This window comes from Pinus tabuliformis, chromosome 4_2 (genome assembly GCF_031772625.1).
Source record: "Pinus tabuliformis cultivar Carrire ecotype Pingquan chromosome 4_2, CPIR1, whole genome shotgun sequence".
NCBI classification, from domain to species: Eukaryota; Viridiplantae; Streptophyta; class Pinopsida; order Pinales; family Pinaceae; genus Pinus; species Pinus tabuliformis.
Window position 1 is genome coordinate 417,436,637 of NC_142304.1, and position 22,925 is coordinate 417,459,561.

Sequence of the window (22,925 nt, forward strand, 5' to 3'; positions counted from 1 at the left end):
TTTTGAATATGTTTTTTCAGAAGAAAAAAAGATATAGATTATATTAAGACAATATAAGAAGCCTCATAAGGTACAAAAGGGAGTAGCCTGTGAGGCCTCAAAAAAACCAACAGACATAAGTTTACAGATATGCATAACAAAATGAGTGAGAGGAGCCAAGCACAAATTCAAGGCAAAATACACAAAATAGCAAAAACTAGAAGAAACTTGTTGCAAGTTGAAAATGAGCCTGATAAAGCCCAGGCAACACATAAGCCGAGAGCAGAAAAAACACAACATCCATAAAACATTCCAAATACTTATTTGGGCATCTTTCTTGGGATTGAATCATAGAATGCAGAAATATTATGCAGGATAGACTTGTAAGGGATCTTTGAGTCTTTGAAGATCTTGAAATTCCTCCATTTCCACGCACACCATAACATAATGACCAGGAGGATACGCGTAGACTCCTCTTGCCTGCCCCACCACTCGAACGCTGCATGGATAGAAATAAAAACAGTGTGAGGAAAGCCAAAAGAGGTGGCTAAGTCATACCAGATTTGTTGGGAGGCCTTGCAATGAAAGAACATATGAAGATTTGTCTCCTCATCAGCTTCACACATCGAGCACCTACTTGGGCCATGCCAACTCCTCTTCCTCAAGTTATTCCATGTCAAGTTTTGATTGTTATACACTAACCATGAGAAGAGAATCATTTTAAGAGGGCAGCCCACTTTCCAGAAAGCCATCGGGAATTTTGATCTTGAAGACGAGGCCTTTGCAATTACAAGATTAGAGTAAATATCTTTAACTTGTGTTGTCATATTTTGAATATGTTAAACAACATTAAGTTAAATTATGAAATATTTTTCAATAAACTAAATTGTAATTTTAACTAATTAATTTTATATTTTTTACTAATTATTTTATTTAGATTTATTTGTAATGTAATTAATTGTTTATTTGCAAACTTGTCACACCCTCCAGCAGTAAGAAATAACCTCCCACCAATCATTTAATTTAATTTGAGATAATTGCCTATAACAAAAATGATGAGGCTGGTATTCAATCATACATATGCTATGATAATAAACAATAACATTCTACTATTTTACTTTTGCATTGACATCTGTGTAGAGGCACGTTGGTTGGTTGGCAAAAGGTCAAGTTGGCCAACAACAAAAGTCGAGGATATAATAAATATGTTGTATAGTGTTACAATTAATCTCAATAAATGGAAAAGACTCGCCAAAGCCTTTTACAAATACTTAGTTCACTCAACATTTATCAGTTTAAGTTATGAGGTGGTGTATATATATAAAGATTGATCATAAAATTTATGCATATTTAAAATTAATTAATTTGGTGGTTGTACATTGCCATTAATATGTACAAGTAAATATCATCATTACAAAACAAGACTCTAACCAATTGAAATGTAGAAAAATTAAATTAAAAAAAAAATAAAAAATAAAAAATATTTTTTCTTCAAAAATAAACATCAAATAAACTCATGTAATTTTTAGTAAATTTAAAATTAATAACAACATCAATATTTTTTTAATACTATTACCCCTTGAATGATAATAACCGTTAAATTACATATATGAATCAAACGCTATTAACCCCAACTTTATCTATACAATATTTAAATAATATCTATATATATTGATGGTCTCTTACACTTGCGCTTTTATTATTTGATTTTGGCATGCATATTTAACTAGAAAGCAAACGTGTAGATGTTGATTGTTTACCGTTACAAAGAACATTAAAACATTTTCATTATGTCTTAGTAAAATGAGTGGTTGTACACTATCATTAATATGTCAAAATAGATATTATTATTAGATATTAAGATTTAACCAATAAAAAAATAAATTTAAATTTTTTCAAAGATAAACATTAAATAAGATCATTTAATTTTTAGAAAATTTAAAATTAATATAAATATTAATATTTTTTTGAATAGGATATTATTTGCTGCTGCCGTTAAGAATAATAAAACCTAAATTTTAGTTGATTCATTGAATGATAGTTGAATGATATGAAGTTCATATAAAGATTAGTTAAATACGAATTTCAACTTCAAATTGATACCTATTTATATCTTCATAGGATGAGAAGAACACATTGACCCAGATTTCTTTTAAATTTGTTATACTTTTAGTATTCTGAGTATTATATATGTAATTGGAGTAAGTTGGTCTTGGTGTGACAAATTTAAAGCGAAAAACTTATAAAGATTAGTCAATTCCAACTTCAAATTTGATACCTAGATTTAGTAAAATGGTAAGAAAAGAATTACTTGGATTTGCTTGTAATTTTTTAAAAGTTTATATTGTTGGTTTAAAGCACATGGTATTAGTGATACCTGGTATTGAATTCATGGACTAAATGTAATAAAGCTTTTAAATAGGCTTGAGATATTTCATTCTAATGTGATTGGAGGTGAACAACTCAAAGTTTTTGGAGGAGAACAATAAAAGCTCACTTAACCAGATTTGATTAAGGTATATCATTGTAGGTTGTTGTCAAAATATGGTACTGTTTCTTTTCACTTGTCAAATAAAAATAAATAATTTTGGCATGGAATCATATAACATATCACATATTTTTTAACCTATGCTATATCACACAAGATTATCATAGACATCTTGCAATATCAAAGATGTAGAAATTCCGGAAGTAGGATTGGTTTATGTTGGTTTACGTTTGATTTCTAGATAAGCAATCACAATGTGATACTCTCTATCGGGTGAACTAATTTTCGAAGGAATAAGAAAAATAAATGTGACAATTGGAAGAGGGACAACCATCTTTGAATATATTAGAGAAACCTGATTGTAGGTAGAACCATCTATGAAAAACTACACACCAAAAAAGCAGATTCCAATCCCATAAATTCCAGTAAGATTGCCCTTTTTAACTTAGAAAAATCTTCGAATTGCAAAGTTCTATCAAACAAATGGGTACGGAGGGATTTTTGGTATCACTACTTAAAATGACACTGTGCTTTGAAGTAGCAAACAAATACAAGGAATGTCAGACCCAAAAATCCATGGAAAATTTCTTTAAGACCTAGTCAGATATCTCATGCACACCAATGGGAGTTGATAGGTTCAAGATGGTGTGGCCAATTTAACAATACCGAGTTGAATATTTAGGTACACAAAATGCGCGAAACTAAAAGCTCTATCAGACATAAAGTGCATAGTGCCTAAGATTTTCCCCAACTGGTTTTTGAGAACAATGAACATAAGCATTTGTAGATGGAGGACAATGAATACAAGCATTCGCAGATGGGCCCTGATTCACAGGGAGCAATGGCCTTTATCTAGGATTTTTAAGGTTGTCAACATTGAAGTGCTAGTAGAAGAGATAGAACATTGAGTTCTAACACATGCTCTTAGAAATTTAGTCTGGGTTAGATAGTTTGACAAACAACTCGAATTCGTCCCCTCGTGAACTCATCTAGTCTCTAATTGAATGACCTAGAGTAACATGCCATTCTCAGCTAGAGATTTGAATCAATAAGAGGATATACAACAAATTACACTAAGGTTTAAAACCTGTTTGTGACACGAAGTTTTGTGGTGGTGATGACTCATTGATTATTTAAGGACCCAATAATAGTGGCCCAAATCTTTCCTAATGGACCGATCTATCTAGTGAGGCAATTGATATCCTCTATTCCATAATCATAGTCCAAATTGAATGGTAAGGAATGATCAATGAAATGGCCTCAATAATGGTGGCTCACATCAATGTTCTAGTCATGATAAGTTTTTTTTTTAATACAATTGAGAGTTAATTCTCAAATGCACATCTAGAAATAAGGGAAGGGAAAAATCCCTTGGTTAGGTCAATGATCTTTTTTATGAAGCTTGTTGGGGTTGCAAGATGTGTTTAAGAAACATGCATGCACATGAATAAAAATGAAGTTTGGTGTGGAGGGCATCGAAAAATTGAGTGCAAAAACCACAAAAGGGTCATTGACACTAAATTAGTTGCTATGCATGGAATATTGCCCACATTTTCATATTTTAGCCTAATGATGGATGATCTTTGTTCTTCGATCTTAAATGCATATGCAGAAGCTACTAATGCAGAACCAAATATAGGAAAACTCTTCTAATCCTTTACAAATGGACTCCCCTCTATAATATGAAGTTAGAGAAATATTATCTCATGTCAGATTAGGTTAAGTTGCCAGGTCATTATTGTGGTCACCAAACATACTTCAAGAAATTCACAATTCCATTGGCTCCTTTATGGAAGCGAATATGAGCTATGAGGAGAAGGGGTTTGTGAAATGTAGTAGAACAGTTGTAGGGTTGGACCTTCATGAGGGACTAGCAAAGAAGATCTAATGCATTTAGGCCCTATCACCCACCTGCAAATGTTGGATAATGAGTATCCCATTCAGATTCAAAAAATGGCACATATATGAGCATTTGGTGGCAGTGAGTACTCTAAATCTTAATAAGGATCGTGTGGGTAAAGAATCTTATGCATACAATATTTAGTGAGGCTATAGATAAAAATGCTATTAATTCATCAAAGGTTTTGAAAATGGAAATCATGCATCATACCAAAATAGAGGAAGATACACAAAATTTGGCCTCCATCATGAAAGATGGAATTGTCATTAAGCTTGGTCTACATGGTGATCGTGGGAAGGACAAAGATGCACCTTCACAATCCGAAGGAAAAGTGTAAATGCAAATGTATAGCTGCAATTCCCCTTTGTTTTCCTGTGAAAAATTGGACAAAGTAAGGCTTCCTTTCTCCTATTGTGTCACCTTTATAAATCCTTAAAACACAAAATCAAAATTTTTAATTCAAAATCATTTATTTTATTTAATACATATTTTTAAAATTATTTTAATGTCAAATGTGTATAATAATGACATAGTAGTTGTATAGTTTCAAGGAACATGGTTTCATGTGGTACGAAAAGTGTTTTAAAAATATTTCTTATAGATTGGTGACTTACTCAACACCTAGAAGTGCTAGGCTTTTATTGAACTTTATAGATTTATAAAATGTATATGGATCGTATCCTGGATCCCTTTTAAGTGACAATATAACTCCTACTTGTTGAAGTAGTTCCATAAACATGAGGGAAGGAATAAACCATTGATGATTTGTCCTTATGTTTTTAAAAATAGAGTTGTGTTTGTAAATTAATATAAGAAACTAGATTAATTTAACAATAGCATACATTAACATTTACACTTCCAATTTCCCATCATTCAAATATCTAATTTTTTCGCTTCATTTAAACGAAATATATAAATCCCAATTATAAAAGGTTAGTGGAAACAACATTAAGATTTCTCTTTTATTCAAATTGGACTACATTGAGATCGCATAACATATCACATAATTGTTCATCTATGCTCTTTTTTCGTATGTTATCGAATTACAATGTTTCCTTTGCAACATTTGATGCAATTACTAGTTTAATTAAATTACACATCAAATTAGTGCATAAAATACACATAATGGAACAAGAAATCCACTTTGATCCAAAAATCTAACTATATTAAAATATATATACCTCTACCAACCCTATTCACCTCTAAATTTTGAAAACTATGGATCTTCAACTAATCTTCTATTTGCTTATTATTATTTATTCCTTCAATTTTTCTTCTTTACTGCCTGAGACGGATCAGGAACAGGATACACAGAAATAGGAATATCTATGAGGGTATTTGCTTTTGCACCAATGTTTTGTTTAATGACTGCCACTCCTGTCCTCTACGTGATAAGATAATGTCTCTTCTTCAGGCATTGCATCAATATATACTTTACTGGTCTCATCAATCTCCTCTCTCAGGAGCATCAAAGACAGCTGAGAGACAACATTTCCTTCTATCCATCGCCGTAAGGGACGAGCACCATAGACCTGCGAGTACAACATTATCCATTTTAAGGTTATACACAGAATCCCTGACTTTAGCTCTTTCATTATACTTACTAATTTTGATCTGAATTGCACACGAAAGAGGAAGAAGCGTATCCAGGACAAAGAGAGATGCAGGGACATGATTACTGGGGTTGGGAACACATCCCCTAGCAAGAAAGAAAAAAAACAAAGTGATTGTTTTACTTACAGGATCATAGCCTTTCCGAAGAATAAAATCCAAAGCTGCATCTGTTACTTCTAATGCGATACCTCTCTCAGCAAGACGAATCTCTACATCTTTCAACTGTAGTCTAACAACGTTTTTGAGCTGATCATGAAGGAGAGTATTAAACACAACTATCTCATCGAATCTGTTAAACAGGTCAGGTCTGAAATGTGTTCTAACCTGCCACAAAATTCATAGAAAGGTGTGTCAGAGCACTGCAGCTGTTGGGAATTTCTGATAATTCCAAACAACAATGAACAGAGAACAATGCTCTGTTTTTAACACACGAAACAGAGTTTTTCATACACTAAAAAAGACTTTGTATTCATTAACAAGACTGTTGTTTCAAAAAAAAACAGACTTCCTCTAACAGAGGGATTACACAAGAACACTTCACATGCAGTTCCAAAAAAAATTTACCTTGTCTCTCCTGGAAAAAATAAACACACTGTCTTTGCACTGCTGCGCATTACCCAAAAAAACTTTGTCTTTGCTTGCAAATTTACACTACTGTGTGTAAAAAAAAAATTCATTTGCTTCTTACATTCGCACGCTGCTGTTGCGTATTACATTTTCTTAAAAAAAAAAAAGGACATAACTATTTGTTTTTTCTTGTGCCGTAAAAGAAAACTACACCCATGAATTAAAAAAAAACAATAAAATTAAATCCTTTACCTACATTCAACAGCCGTAATGAATTATATTAATTACATTTAACATGGCGATTTTTTTTTTTAACCGTAGATTACGGTTGTCTGCAATATCGCACGGAAGATCTAGGGACTGGCAGCAATGAATTACCCTCGAAATTTTCAGAACAGATTGCATTAAATTCTCATGAGCTACCATAACCGTTGATCTGGCCCACATTAATCGGACGGTTATCGCAATTACCCGGAGGTCCCTTTTTACCAAACTTTACCCACCAGGGAAAGTTGTTTTGGCAAACCACTCAGGGAACGTGGCAGCTGTTGATTGTGATCACTGCCCTCGGAGAAATACCATTGTTTAGCATAAGGCGGTGCGGGGAATCCTCAGGTGGTTTTCAAAAATTAAATAAACGTTGCAGTTGAAAGTACCATTTCAACACTCCCCTTTAATTTCAACTGCTGGGTTATCAGTCATACCCAAACATTTCCTCAAAAACTCAAAACTTTTCTACCCCAATGGTTTCGTCAGAATTTCTGCAACCTGCTCCTGAGTTCTGCAGTGTTGTAAAATAATTTCTCCATTGTTTACTAATTCCCTGATGTAATGAAACTTTGTGTCAATGTGTTTCGTTCTCTTATGAAACACAGAATTCTTGGATAATGCAATAGCTGAGCTATTGTCACAGAAAATCACAGTTCCTTTTGCTTGCGCTTGGCATAAACTCCTTAACATCCTTCTCATCCAAATTGCTTGACATGCTGCTGTTGTAGCTGCCACATATTTTGCTTCTACTGTAGACAATGCTACAATAGGCTATTTTTTAGAAGCCCATGAAATGGCTCCTGAACCCATGAGGAAAACATAACCGGATGTGCTTTTCCGATCATCTACACTTCCAGCCCAATCACTATCAGTGTATCCAATTAAATCTGAAAATTCTAAAGTAGTATATAAAATGCCAAACCTTTTAGTACCTTTAACATACCTCATAATCCTTTTTGCTGCGTGCCAATGTGCTGCTTTTGGCCTCTCCATGAATCTGGAAATTAAACTAACAACATGCATTATATCCAGCCGTTGCAGTCAAATACATGAGGCTGCCAACTATGCTCTTGTACAAACTAGGATCAAAATCCTCGATGTTGTCCTCTTTGCTTAGTTTTAATCCCATCACTGTGGGAGTGATTGCTGCTTTGCTCTCCTGCATATTAAATCTTTCCAACAGTTCATTAACATTTTTCGCTTATGAGATAAAAATCCAATTTTCATTTTGTTCTACTTCTATTCCTAAGAAGTATCTCAGCAAACCCATGTCAGTCATTTCAAATTCTTCTTTCATGACTATTTTGAAATTTTCAATAAGATAATCATCATTACCTGTGAAAATAACATCATCAACATATAACACAACAATTAGTATTTTATTGTCCATTTCTTTGATGTAGAGGGTGGGTTCTCCCTCACACTTTTCAAATCCATTTTCCAGTAGATAGGAATTTATCCTACTTTACCACGCTCTTGGTGCTTGCTTCAGCCCATAAAGAGCTTTCTTCAATCTGCATACTTTGTGCTCTTGGCCTTTCTTTTCATAGCCTAGAGGTTGTTCAATGTAAACCTCTTCCATTAACACTCCATTTAGGAATGCTAACTTCACGTCCATTTGGTAAACTTTCCACTTGTTTTGTGCTGCTATGGACAACACTGCTCTCACGGTTTCCATTCTAGCAACCGGTGCGAAAGTTTCCTCATAGTCTCTCCTATATCCTTTGACAACCAGTCTTGCCTTGTGTCTTTCTATTTTTCCTTCAGAATTACTCTTGGTCTTGTAGACCCATTTAACTCCAATGACTTCCTTTCCTTTTGGTAGTTCAACTAAATCCCATGTCTTGTTTCTTTCTATGTCATTCATCTCCTCATCCATAGCTTCTATCCATTTCCTATCCTTAATTGCTTCTTCGAAATGAACAGGGTCATGAGCATGACTATATAAAGCAAACAAAGAGTTCATACCTTCATTTGCTGCCTCTTGTTCATAAATGTCACTTAAATTTTTGAACTTCTTACCTCTTTCATTTGGTGTACAAGTGCTTGAAGAAGCACTTGAATTTCCTCCTTGTGGTGTGCTTGGAGAAACACTTTCATTTCTCCTCAAGGGTGTCTCTTTCTGCCCTTGTGTTGGTGCTGCTGTTTGGGGATGTATTTCAGCCATCTCCTCATCATCTTCATCATGTGACAAAGAGTTTTTAACATTCACTATTTTCTCTATGCTTCCATCCCAAGCTTCCTCCTCAATGAACTGAACATCTCTACTCACAATAAGCTTCTTAGTGGATGGGTTATACAACCTATAAGCTTTAGATTCCTCACTGTATCCAAGGAAAATACATTTCTCCCCTTTGCTGTCCAACTTCTTCTTTAGTTGATCTGGAATGTGTGCATAAGCCACACATCCAAAAACTTTCATGTGGGTGACTTCTTGCTTTGTCCCACTCCATGCTTCTTTTGGCACTCTGTTCATGACTTCTTTTATAAGGCATCTATTCAAAATGTACGCTGCACAGTGTACAACTTCAGCCCAATAATCATTTGGCAAATGCTTTGCCTTTAACATACTTGTCACCAAATCCATGATTGTCCTATTCTTCCTTTCGGAAACTCCATTTTGCTGCGGAGTGTACCTAGTGGTAAACTGCTTATGAATTCCATTTTCTCTACAAAAACATACAAATTCTTTGGAGATATACTCACCTCCTCTATCAGTTCTTAGAAATTTGATATGCAACCCACTTTGGTTTTCTACAAGTGCCTTGAAATTGCAAAATCTTTCAAACACTTCACTTTTGTTCTTGAGGAAATAAACCCAAGTTTTTCTAGTAAAATCATCAATAAATGTTAGTATATAGTGGCTGCCTACAAGTGAAGGAGTTTGCATCGGTCCACATAAATCTGAGTGGACAAACTCTAAGGGTGCTTTTGCCCTTATTCTTTTCCCAGATGGAAAACTTTCTCTGTGTTGTTTCCCCAAGATACAACCTTCACAAAGGCTGTTTGGTTTCTCTATCAATGGTAATCCTCTTACCATTCCTTTTCTATTCAACAAGTTAAGACCTCCAAAGTTGAGATGTCCAAATCTCAAGTGCCACAACCAATTTTCATCTTTTGGTTCGCTTTGGAAAGCCTCTTGTGTCACTGCTGCTATTTCTTCTACATTTTTTAAATCTCCTTTCATTTTGAGAGGGAACATCCTGTTCTTTGTCATCTTCACTTCAGCAATACATTGTTTACTAGGTGTTTTATCCATGATGGTGCATACATCATCCACAAAGAAAACATTGTACCCCTTTTGAATAAGCTGTCCAATACTTATGAGATTACATTTCATTCCAAGAACATAATAAACATCTGATATGGTTTTCTTTTCACCTTTCTTTGTTAAGACATTTACTTCTCCTTTTCCCATAACAGAAACTTTATTATCAGTCCCTAGTGTGACTTGTGACTTCACACTCTGATCTAACATAGAAAACAGGGCTATGTTTCCTGTCATATGGTTACTGCAACCGGAGTCTAGAAACCATACATCTTCACTCTTTCTTCAGCCATATTACAGGCTAAAAACAAATTATTTTGGCTGATATTTTCTTTAGTGAAATTTGCATTAGTTCTATTATTCATATCATGCTGCTTCTTCCTACATTCATTTGCATAATGTCCATATTTTTTTACAATAGTGACATTGGACGTTGGATTTATCATACCTTTGTCCTTGAGCATGATGTTGTCCACTTTGTTGGCTGCTGCGTTGGCCTTGGTTCTGATTTGGATTGCTGTCTCTTCCTTGAGCATTTGCTGGACTGTTTCTTCCACCTTGGTTTTGGCTTCTGCCTCTTCCTCTCTTGTTTCCTCTGCCTTGACCTCTTCCTCTTCCAAAGAACATCTGGGTCTTAAAGGCATGTTCTAGATATGAGTTTTCATTTCTACTCAATCTCTGCTCATGTGTTATCAGTGATGCATGTAGTTCATCAACTTAGAAGTTTGTGAGATCTTTTTTCTTCTATGGTGGTGACAATCACATCAAACCTTGAGGGTATGATCCTCAATAGTTTCTCCACAATCCTCCTTTCTTGAAGAATATCTCCATGAGACCTTATCTGTGTGACCAAACCAATCACTTGTGTGAAGAATGAGTCAATATTATCTGACTCCTTCATGCAGAGAGTCTCAAAATCTCTCCTCAGCAACTGTAGTTTTGTTGTCTTCACTTTCTCCATGCCTTGATAGGCTATCTTGAGAGTTTTCCATGCTTCTTTGGATCTCTTAGCTACTTCTATCCTTGGAAACACACTCTCATGCACTGCTTGATAGAAAAAGTAGAGGGCTTTAGAGTCCTTCTTCTTATTTCCCTTCAATAGATCTTTCTCTGCCTGAGTCAAATTATTAAATTCATTTTCATCTGCTGGTTCTTCAAAACCATCCTCAACAAATTCCCATAAGTCTTGGGAAGCAAGCAAAGCTCTCATAGTTATTGCCCAATAGTCATAGTTTTTCCCATTAAATTGTGGGAGCTGAGTATTACAGATACCCATGCTAGTGTTGGCTCCAGCCATTCTTGCACTCTTAACTATGCTTCAAAATACTTGACTGTGTATTTAAAATAACTGACTGTCCTCAACAGTAACACAAAAAACTAACTTGAGAAATACCTTGGATTCTTTCTTGACTGAGTCTTCACTCTGCTGGAGAAGCTGCTCCAACAAGAAATCCTTCCTTCAGCTTCTTTGACACTTCAAAGAGCTTGGACAAGCTATGATACCATGTTGGGAATTTTTGATAATTCCAAACAACAATGAATAGAGAACAATGCTCTGTTTTTAACACAGGAAACAGAGTTTTTCACACACTAAAAAATACTTTGTATTCATTAACAAGACTGTTGTTATAAAAAAAAACAGACTTCCTCTAACAGAGGGATTACACAAGAACGCTTCAGATGCAGTTCCAAAAAAAATTTACTCTGTCTCTCCTGGAAAAAATAAACACACTGTCTTTGCACTGTTGTGCATTACCCAAAAATACTTTGTCTCTGCTTGCAAATTTACACTGCTGTGTGTAAAAAAAAATTTCATTCACTTCTTACATTTGCGCGCTACTTCTGCGTATTACATTTTCTTTTTTATAAAAAAGGTACATAACTATTTGTTTTTACTTGTGCCATAAAAGAAAACTACACCCGTGAATTAAAAAAAAACAATAAAATTAAATCCTTTACCTACATTCAACAACCGTAATGAATTATATTAATTACATTCAACATGGCGATTTTTTTTGTTTTAACTGTAGATTACGGTTGTATGCAATATCGCACGGAAGATCCAGGGACAGGCAGCAATGAAGTACCCTCAAAATTTTCAGAACAGATTGCATTAAATTCTCATGAGCTACCATAACCATTGATCTGGCCCACATTAATGGGACGGTTATCGCAATTACCCGGAGGTCCCTTTTTACCGAACTTTACCCACCGGGGAAAGTTGTTTTGGCAAACCACTCAGGGCATGTGGCAGCTGTTGATTGTGATCGCTGCCCTCGTAGAAATACCACTGTTCAGCATAAGGCGGTGCGGGGAATCCTCAGGTGGTTTTCCAAAAATAAATAAACGTTGCAGTTGAAAGTACCATTTCAATAGCAGCCACCTTCATGATAATCATATGAAAAAGATACAGAAACGTAGTCCAAACAATGCACATACTTCTTGCATAGCACTCTCTCTTGCTTTTTCTATTGTTGTGTGGCCAGACAATGAAACGAGTAAGGGTTCTGTTCCAAGATTGGATGTCATGATAATGATTGTGTTTGAGAAGCTAACTGTGAGACCTTTTCCATCTATGAGTCTACCATCATCAAGCACTTGAAGCAAAATCTTGACAACTTGTGTGCCTTTTCAACTTCATCAAAAAGGACAACACTATAGGGTCGTATCCTTACTGCTTCTGTTAGTTGCCCCCCTTCTTCATAACCACAATAACTGCCATTTCAAAATCAAACACATCTAACCATTTTAGGTCTGTGCAACAGCAAATTTATTAAGAAAAAAATTAAATAGTTTCATTGTGTCAAACAATTTCCATGGACAACATTTAACTTTTTCACATACCCAGGGGGAGAACCTATAAACCTTGAAACTGAATGTTTCTCCATATATTCAGACATATCAATCCAAATCAGTTGTTTTTCGTTATCAAACAATTCAGCTGCAAGAGCCTTTGCAAGTTCTCTTTTCCCAACTCCAGTGGGCCCCAAGAAAAGGAAAGATCCAATCGGTTATTGAGGTCTTCCAAATCCTACCCGTGATCTTAACACAGCTTTGGCAACTGCCTGAACTGCCTCATCTTGTCCAACAACTCTTTTCTGCAACCTGCCCGCCAAACCTATCAGTCGCTCCTTCTCATTCTGACCGAATCTTGTAGCAGGAATACCAGTGCAACCACTCACAACCTGCACGCAACACATAGTTATATATCCAAAAAATCACCGACTATAGCTATCATTAATGGTTAAAATTTGTTAGGTCAATCATATGCAATGGAAGGCATGTTTAGATACTTAAAATTCAGACGTTTAATGTACCTCTGCAATCTGCTCAGGTCCCACACATTTTGTTAACATGAATTTTTCTCCCATCGCAGCTTCACGTTCAGCAATTGCATCGTTTATTTGTTTCAGGTCCCTTTCTCGAATATCAGCAACTCGTACTAAATCCATCCTACGTTCTAGTTCTTGCAGAGATACCAACAATTCCCTACGCTTCTGCTTCAGTGGCAGGATTTCATCCACTTTCTCTTTTTCTTTCTGGTATTTCATTTTCAACGGTTGCAAAGTACCTCTCACGTCATCAAGCTCCTTGTGAACCTGTCAGAATCAAAAGAAAAAGAGTATGAAACTAAAGGTTCTCACAAACCAACAATTTTCACTTTATCAAACAACAATAAACACTGAAATATCCAAATTCAATTTCCCAAAAAACACATCACAAAAATCTACAAACCCTTAACAATAAACACACCCCTACGTACCCATAAGTTTCGATACATATCTTCACATCAAAGCATCGCCATCCTAATAAAAATGCCTATTGATGATCAACAAGACAGCCAACTTGCTAAGAAAGTTGCAAAGTTATATCCGCGAACTGACCTCAACCAAACGAGCTTTACTTGCTTTATCTTTTTCTTTTTCGAGGGCATGCAGCTCAACCTCTAGGTGAATCGTTTTCCTTTCAAGGGTCTCGATTTCTTCAGGTAGACTGTTTAGTTGTACAGTTACATTTGCACATGCTTTTTCTACCAGATCAAATGCTTTGTCGGTAAGACAACATCCTATTCAGACAAACAAATTGCAAATCATTTTCATAAAGCCCAAAGGAGTTCTTTATCCCTCAAGAATTAAGTGTGGAATATGTCAAAACTTTTTGACAAGTTAAATACTGAGTTATACACATATTGCATCCCAAATGATCGGCCATCTTTATGTCGATTGTTAATTCCCTGAATATTAAAGAATCAACAAACCACTTAAGCTCAAAGCAAATGATCAGGGATTGTAACGTTCTAGTTTTTAATTCCAGATGAGCAATGTATACTATAAAAGGGCAAGATCTAAACAATGTAATATTTAAATATTGTACACCAAATATTAATATTAAATAATTACATCATTACACAAGGAGAAAGACAAAAACATGGGAGGCTATGATTCCACAAGAGAAGAAAGAAAAAGGGCATAGGAAACTCAAAAAGAGTTTACTTAGTTAATTTTCAAAAAAAAATATCATAGGAAGCTCAAAAGGAGTTTACTTAGTTAATTTTTAGTGGCTTTACTGAGTGTTGGGCTAGCTTCGGGTTAACTAATAAATTCGAAGTATATTCTTCGTGATATTTTTAAAATCCTTCTATGTTTTTAGATTATAGTGTTTTTTCGTAATAAGTGATTATGTACTGCTGCAAAGCAATTTCATACTTACATTATTTGCAAACTTTCTCATTGAACTTGAATAATGCTTTTCTTATATTAAAATTCTCATAAACCATGAAATTTCTTCTTATAATTCATTAGAGTCATCGACTTTATGTACTGCTGCAAAGCAATTTCATACTTACATTATTTGCAAACTTTCTCATTAAACTTGAATAATGTTTTTCTTATATTAAAATTCTCATAAACAATGAAATGTCTTCTTATAATTCAGTAGAGTCATCGACTTTGTTTTTCTTACTGCTCTTGGTTTTCTCAACTGCAGTTGTTCAACTAAACCATGAAAGTTCTTTTTATAATTCATTAGAGTCATCAACTTTATTTTTCTTAATGCTCTTGGTTTATTCAATTCATGTGTGGTTTAACTATGTTAGGTTAATTTTGAGAGGTTTATTTATTCAATTTTGTTTTTCTTAATATTGTTGGGTTTATTAAGCTCATATTTATTCTATTAAATTTTAATGGTTTTACTAAGTGTTGGCCTGTTTCATTAGATTAGGTTTATAAGAGTTTTACTAGGTATGGACTCTATTCCAATGGATTTGCTCTAGTTCATCAATTTTGAAGACTTTTATTGTGTTGGGTGGCTAGTCAACTTCTCATGGGTGAGTTGTGTTCAATTAATTTTCTTTGCTTAGCACCAATAAGTTGATACATGTTGATTATCATATTTCAATTTTATTTTATTTTCTAGAAAATTGTTATTTTCAAATTTACAAAATTTGATTCAAATAAACTTTATTTTTTTTTAACATATTTATTAGATTCTTATTATCAATATGTCTTATGTAAATATTCATCAACACTTTGTTTTGATAATGCAAATTACACAAAATATTGATTACATTATAATACAACCAAAATATATTTTGAATATTTTTATTATAAAAAGATATACCACCAAAATATAATGTAAATAGGTAAATGAAATAAGTATTGGGGTTTTTAGTGTGAATTATTTTTTAATAGCGCATTTAGCACTCATTGCATCGAGTGATGTTCACAGGGATTGAAACTACTATGGAGTTTTTCCCACAATCAAGCCCACTTAGCTTGCTACCCCATTTGCAAAACCTTAGCAAATATTGTAACTCATAAATTCATATAAAATTTCCCTTCACATTTTTAAATTAAATATTGGAGTTTTCGCATTGCATTATATTAGATATCATTTTGAAATTCAAGTGGGTCAAGTAAATCATTCATCTATAACTATTATAAAAATATATAATAATAAAATTTATTTGAAAAAACAGCTAATAAACAACTTACCAGTAATGCATTTACTTGATAATTGAGCGGAAACTACAAGCGCGCTGTCCAATATTTTGAATTTGTGGCGAACTTCGTACTTTTCCTTTAAACCATGAAGGATATGATAGTATTAGTGACGCTAGGTTCAGCCACATCCACCTGCCCCAAAATAGTAATAGCAGTAAATTATTAAGACAGAGCGTTATAAATGCATAAAATCCAAATGAATACTTGTATAAGCACTCACCTGCTGGAATCGTCGCTCAATTGCAGCATCTTTCTCCACACAATCACGATACTCTTCTGGAGTAGTTGCTCCAATGCACCTAAGTTGGCCCCGAGCAAGCATTGGTTTTACTGGATTATTCTACAACCAAACCCTAAAATCAGTCACTTCGAATAATCCTTAATCTACGTTAATAACATATATGATTATTGGTTGAACAAAATGTTTAATCATACATAACTGAAGCACGCTGCTTTTACGGGTACCCAGAACCGAATGAATTCCGTCAATAAAGAGAATAACTTTTCCCTGTGCATCTTCCACCTCTTTCAGTACAGACTCAAGTCGCTTTGTAAATTTATTGTTATTGCCACCATCCTCAAGGGCTTTCATATCCAAGGCTATCAAATCAAACTTACATCTAGAAAGTTGCTTTGTAAAACCATTTGAAAAGCAAAACTAATTAGTTTATGTGTCAATCTTGCAAGCTGAAAATAATCCTGCAACCAAAAATCCACTGAAACACTGTACACGTGCACAAGTACCCTTCCTACAAACTAAAATTTGCAAGCGGTGGAAACATGTAAATATATGTAGAAGAACTTACGTGGGTACATCCCCTCTGGCAATCTTTTGTGCCACGCCTTCAACCACAGAAATCGTTTCAACACCAGGCTCTCTAGTGAGCACAAGATTGCTCGTATTCCTCTGAGACAAAATCATAATAACTCTCTGGATTTCTTTATCTCTACCAATGACAGGATCAAGCTCCCCAGCAATTTCAACCAAATCACGGCCATATGTTTTCAAGTTTTGACATTTATTAGCAGTATCCACCATTTTGTCCCCTCCTCCGAGCTATCAATCTGTCTACACTCACAGCTGCCTCTCTGAATTAGTGCCGCAATTATAATGTCTGTAATATTATTGGAGTTCAGTTTTTATTGCACTCTGTCAGAGAAGTTCTGTGCAGAACTAAAGAAAGTCTTCCTCTTCCTTGCACCTACTACATCATCAGAAATTGATCGGCGTCACAAACAGAAAATATAATCTCAAGCATTGTGGCCCAAGCTCATAAAAAGTTGTGTTTTTTTTGTTTTTAAATTTTTTCTTCTTTGTGCTTTTTTCTGTTTTTAAAGTTTTTTCCTATTCATGCTCTTCTCAAAGAATCAAGGAAGAGGCACAATGTTAACACAATCATTACATAGAAAGTGTAATATCCCAAACAACAAAATAATTAGTTAATCTCGCACATGTTTCTATGTAATATCCCAAACAACAAAATAATTAATCAATGTCACATATGTAAGTGATCTAGTTAAAAATAATTGCAATCAAAATACTGAACAACTAGATCTGAAAATCTAGTGTTTATTTATATCAATAAGCGAAAGAAAGGTACATGTCCATACAATAAATTTCAAGCCCTGACAATGGCATGTTGCTTATCAAAATGAGAACAGAAATGCAATTAAGCACAATCTTGAATAAGACAAAATAACACCCATTAGGTTTTAGTCCTGGGGATAAAAATGGAACTCGAACTTGGATGGATGGATCCAGGTGACAAAATTGATGGAAATTTCTGGTAATTTCAAACAAAAGCTACTGAACAGAGAAAAAATGCTCTGTTTTAACCCAGAGAATAATACTTTTCTTTTGCATAGGGAAGCAAAAAATTGTTTGCTGGAGAACAGAGTTTTTCCACACATAAAAAAACTTGTATTCATTAATCAAAGACAAGTGTTGTTACAAATTTCTTCCTCTCACAGAGGGATTTCACACACACTGATTCATATGCACAAAAAAAAATACTATGTCTCATAAAAATTAACAGCTCTGTTCCTTCATTCTTTACACTGCTGTGTAAAAAAAAAAATTCAATACATTTGCTCGAGCGCATTACTTTTCATTTTCAACCAACCAAAAAAATTCATTTCCGCGTTGCTGCGGATTCCACTTTCGTTTCTCAACAAACGAAGAACAATTACATTCGCATTGCTGTGCATTTTTCAACAAAACAAACTCTTTTTCATTCGCACATTTCTGGTGCGTATTGCCCTCTTTCATTACATTCACACTGCTGGAGAACACATTTCAAATAATAAAACAAAAAACCTCGCTTTGCACTTTCACGCTTCTGCGCTTGTTACATTGCAATGCAATACAAAACAGGAGTTGAACTTTTGTTTTTACATCTACCAAAAAAAAATTTACACCCGTGAAAAAAAACATTGAAATTAAAACATTTACCAACATTTACTGACTGAAGTACATTTCCTTAATTACTTCGGTATGGATATAAATTAATTTCTGGAATGAAGGTACTCATCTACAAATTGCAATGTACATTGCATTAAAACAAAACATGCTCTCGCTATCTTAACCGTTGATCTTGCCCATTTTAATCGGACAGCTGTGGTGAATACCGCAAGGCCTCTTCTTGTCGACCTTTACCTTCTAGGGAATGGCGGTTTTGGAAAGTCAACTGAGGACACGCGTCAGCTGATTGGTGTGATCGTTGCCCCCTCGAAAAATACCGTTGATCCGTAAAGGCAGAGCGGGGAAACCCATGGCAGTTTTCCGAAATTAAATGCACGCCACTGTTCAACTATAGCGGCAGTTGAAATTACAATTTCAACACTCCCCTTTAGTTTCAACTGCTGGGTTATCAGTCATACCCAAACATTTCCTCAAAAATTCAAAACTTTTCTGTCCCAATGGTTTGGTCAGAATGTCAGCAACCTGCTCCTGAGTCCTGCAATGTTTTAAGACAATTTCTCCATTGTTTACCAATTCCCTGATATAATGAAACTTTGTGTCAATGTGTTTCGTTCTCATATGAAACACCAAATCCTTGGATAATGCAATAGCTAAGCTATTGTCACAAAAAATCACAGTTCCTTTTGCTTGTTCTTGGCCTAAGCTCCTCAACATCCTTCTCATCCAAACTGCTTGACATGTTGCTACTGTAGCTGCCACATATTCTGCTTCTGCTGTAGACAATGCTACAATAGGTTGTTTTTTAGAAGCCCATGAAATGGCTCCTGAACCCATGTGAAAAACATAACCGGATGTGCTTTTCCGATCATCTACACTTCCAGCCCAATCACTATTAGTGTATCCAACTAAATCTAAACATTCTGAAGTAGTATATAAAATGGCAAACCTTTTAGTACCTTTAACATACCTCAAAATCCTTTTTGTTGCCTGCCAATGTGCTTCTTTTGGCCTTTCCATGAATCTGGAAATTAAACTAACAGCATACATTATATCTGGCCTAGTTGCAGTCAAATACATGAGGCTGCCAACTATGCTCTTGTACAAGCTAGGATCAAAATCCTTGCTGCTGTCCTCTTTGCTGAGTTTTAATCCCATCACTGTGGGAGTGATTGCTGCCTTGCTCTCTTGCATATTAAATATTTCCAACACTTCCTTAACATATTTTGCTTGTGAGATAAAAATCCCATTTCCATTTTTTTCTACTTATATACCTAAGAAGTATCTCAGCAAACCCATGTGAGTCATTTCAAATTCTTCTTTCATGACTGTTTTGAAATTTCCAATGAGATAATCATCATTACCTGTGAAAATAACATCATCAACATATAATACAACAATTATTATTTTACCATCCTTTTCTTTGATGTAGAGAGTGGGTTCTTCCTCACATTTTTCAAATCTATTTTCCAGTAGATAGGAATCTATCCTACTGTACCATGCTCTTGGTGCTTGCTTCAACCCATAAAGAGCTTTCTTCAATCTACATACTTTGTGCTCTTGGCCTTTCTTTTCATAGCCTGAAGGTTGTTCAATGTAAACCTCTTCCATTAACACTCCATTTAGGAATGCTGACTTCACGTCCATTTGGTAAACTTTCCATTTGTTTTGTGCTGCTATGGACAACACTGCTCTTACGGTTTCCATTCTAGGAACCGGTGCAAAAGTTTCCTCATAGTCTCTCCCATACTGCTGCTTATATCCTTCGACAACAAGTCTTGCCTTGTGTCTTTCTATTTTGCCTTCAGCATTATTCTTGGTCTTGTAGACCCATTTAACTCCAATGACTTCTTTTCCTTTTGGTAGTTCAACTAAATCCCATGTCTTGTTTCTTTCTATGGCATTAATCTCCTCATCCATGGCTTCTATCCATTTCCTATCCTTAATTGCTTCTTCAAAATGAACATGATCATCAACATGACAATATAAAGCAAACAAAGAATTCATACCTTCATTCACTGCCTCTTGTTCATAAATGTCACTTAAATTTCTGAACTTCTTACCTCTTTCATTTGGTGTACAAGTGCTTGAAGAAGCACTTGAATTTCCTCCTTGTGGTGTGCTTGGAGAAGCACTTTCATTTCTCCTCAAGGGTGTCCCTTGTTGTCCTTGTGTTGGTACTGCTGTTTGGGGATGTATTTCAGCCATCTCCTCATCATCTTCATCATGTGACAAAGAGCTTTTAACATTGACTTTTTTCTCTATGCTTCCATCCCAAGCTTCCTCCTCAATGAACTGAACTTCTCTACTCACAATCAACTTCTTGGTGGATGGGTTATACAACTTGTAAGCTTTGGATTCCTCACTGTATCCAATGAAAATACATTTCTCCCCTTTGTTGTCCAACTTCTTCCTTAGTTGATCTGGAATGTGTGCATAAGCCACACATCCAAAAACTTTCGTGTGGGTGACTCCTTGCTTTCTCCCACTCCATGCTTCTTTCGGCACTCTGTTCATCACTGCTTTTGTAGGGCATCTATTCAAAATGTACGCTGCACAATGTACAGCTTTAGCCCAATAATCATTTGGCAAATGCTTTGCCTTTAACATACTCCTCTCCATGTCCATGATTGTCCTATTCTTCCTTTCAACAACTCCATTTTGTTGCGGGGTGTACCTAGCTGTAAATTGCTTATGAATTCCATTTTCTCTACAAAAATGTAGAAATTCTTTGGAGATATACTCACCTCCTCTATCAGTTCTCAGAACTTTGATATGCAGCCCGCTTTGGTTTTCCACAAGTGCCTTGAAATTGCAAAATATTTCAAACACTTCACTTTTGTTCTTAAAGAAATAAACCCAAGTTTTTCTTGTAAAGTCATCAATGAATGTTAATATGTAGTGGTTGCCTGCAAGTGATGGAGTTTGCATCGGTCCACATAAATCTGAGTGGACAATTTCTAAGGGTGCTTTTGCCCTTATGCTTTTCCCTGATGGAAAACTTTCTCTGTGTTGTTTCCCCAAGATACAACCTTCACAAAGGCTGTCTGGTTTCTCTATCAATGGTAATCCTCTTACCATTGCTTTTCTACTCAACAAGTTAAGACCTCCAAAGTTGAGATGTCCAAATCTCAAGTGCCACAACCAATTTTCATCTTTTGGTTCACTTTGGAAAGCCTTTTGTGTCACTGCTGCTATTACTTCTTTATTTTTCAAATCTGTCTTCACTCTGAGAGGGAACATCCTGTTCCTCGTCATCTTCACTTCAACAATACATTGTTTGCTGGGTGCTCTATCCATGATGGTGCATACATCATTCACAAAGAAAACATTGTACCCCTTTTGAACAAGCTGTCCAATACTTAAGAGGTTACATTTCATTCCAGGAACATAATAAACATCTGCTATGGTTTTCTTTTCACCTTGCTTTGTTAAGACATTTACTTCTCCTTTTCCCATAACAGAAACTTTATTATCAGTCCCTAGTGTGACCTGTGACTTCACATTCTGATCTAACATAGTAAACATGGCTATGTTTCCTGTCATATGGTTGTTGCAACCAGAGTCTAGAAACCATATATCTTCACTCTTTTCTTCAACCATATTACAAGCTAAAAACAAATTATTTTGGTTGATATTTTCTCTAGTGAAATTTGCACTAGTTCTGTTATTCATGTCATGCTGCTTCTTCCTACATTCATTTGCATAATGCCCATATTTTTTACAGTAGTAACATTGGACATTGGATTTTTCATACCTTTGTCCTTGAGCATGATGTTGTCCACTTTGTTGGTTGCTGCCTTGGCCTTGGTTCTGATTTGGATTGTTGCCTCTTCCTTGAGCATTTGTTGGACGATTTCTTCCACCTCTGTTTTGGCTTATGCCTCTTCCTCTCTTGTTTCCTCTGCCTTGACCTCTTCCTCTTCCAAAGGACATCTGGGTCTTGAAGGCATGCTCTAGAGATGAGTTTTCATTCCTACTCAATCTCTGCTCATGTGTTATCAGTGATGCATGTAGTTCATCAACTAAAAATTTTGTGAGATCCTTTGTCTCTTCTATGGTGGTGACAATCACATCGAACTTTGAGGGTAGGACCCTCAACAGTTTCTCCACAATCCTCCTTTCTTCAAGAATTTCTCCATGAGACCTTATCTGTGTGACCAGACCAATCACATGTGTGAAAAATGAGTCAATATTATCTGACTCCTTCATGCATAGATTCTCAAAATCTCTCCTCAGCAACTGTAGTTTTGTTGTTTTCACTTTCTCCATGCCTTGATAGGCTGTCCTAAGAGTTTGCCATGCTTCTTTGGATGTCTTGGCTGCTGCTATCCTTGGAAACACACTCTCATGCACTGCTTGATACAAAAATAAGAGGGCTTTAGAATCCTTCTTCTTATAGCTCTTCAACAGATCTT

The 22,925-nt window shown here is 35.2% G+C and overlaps 1 pseudogene; it reads right to left on the bottom strand.

Moving 5' to 3' along the window:
* Positions 1-5,428: 5,428 nt before the first annotated feature.
* On the bottom strand, positions 5,429-17,127 carry LOC149169724 (chaperone protein ClpB1-like; annotated as a pseudogene).
* Positions 17,128-22,925: the final 5,798 nt, after the last annotated feature.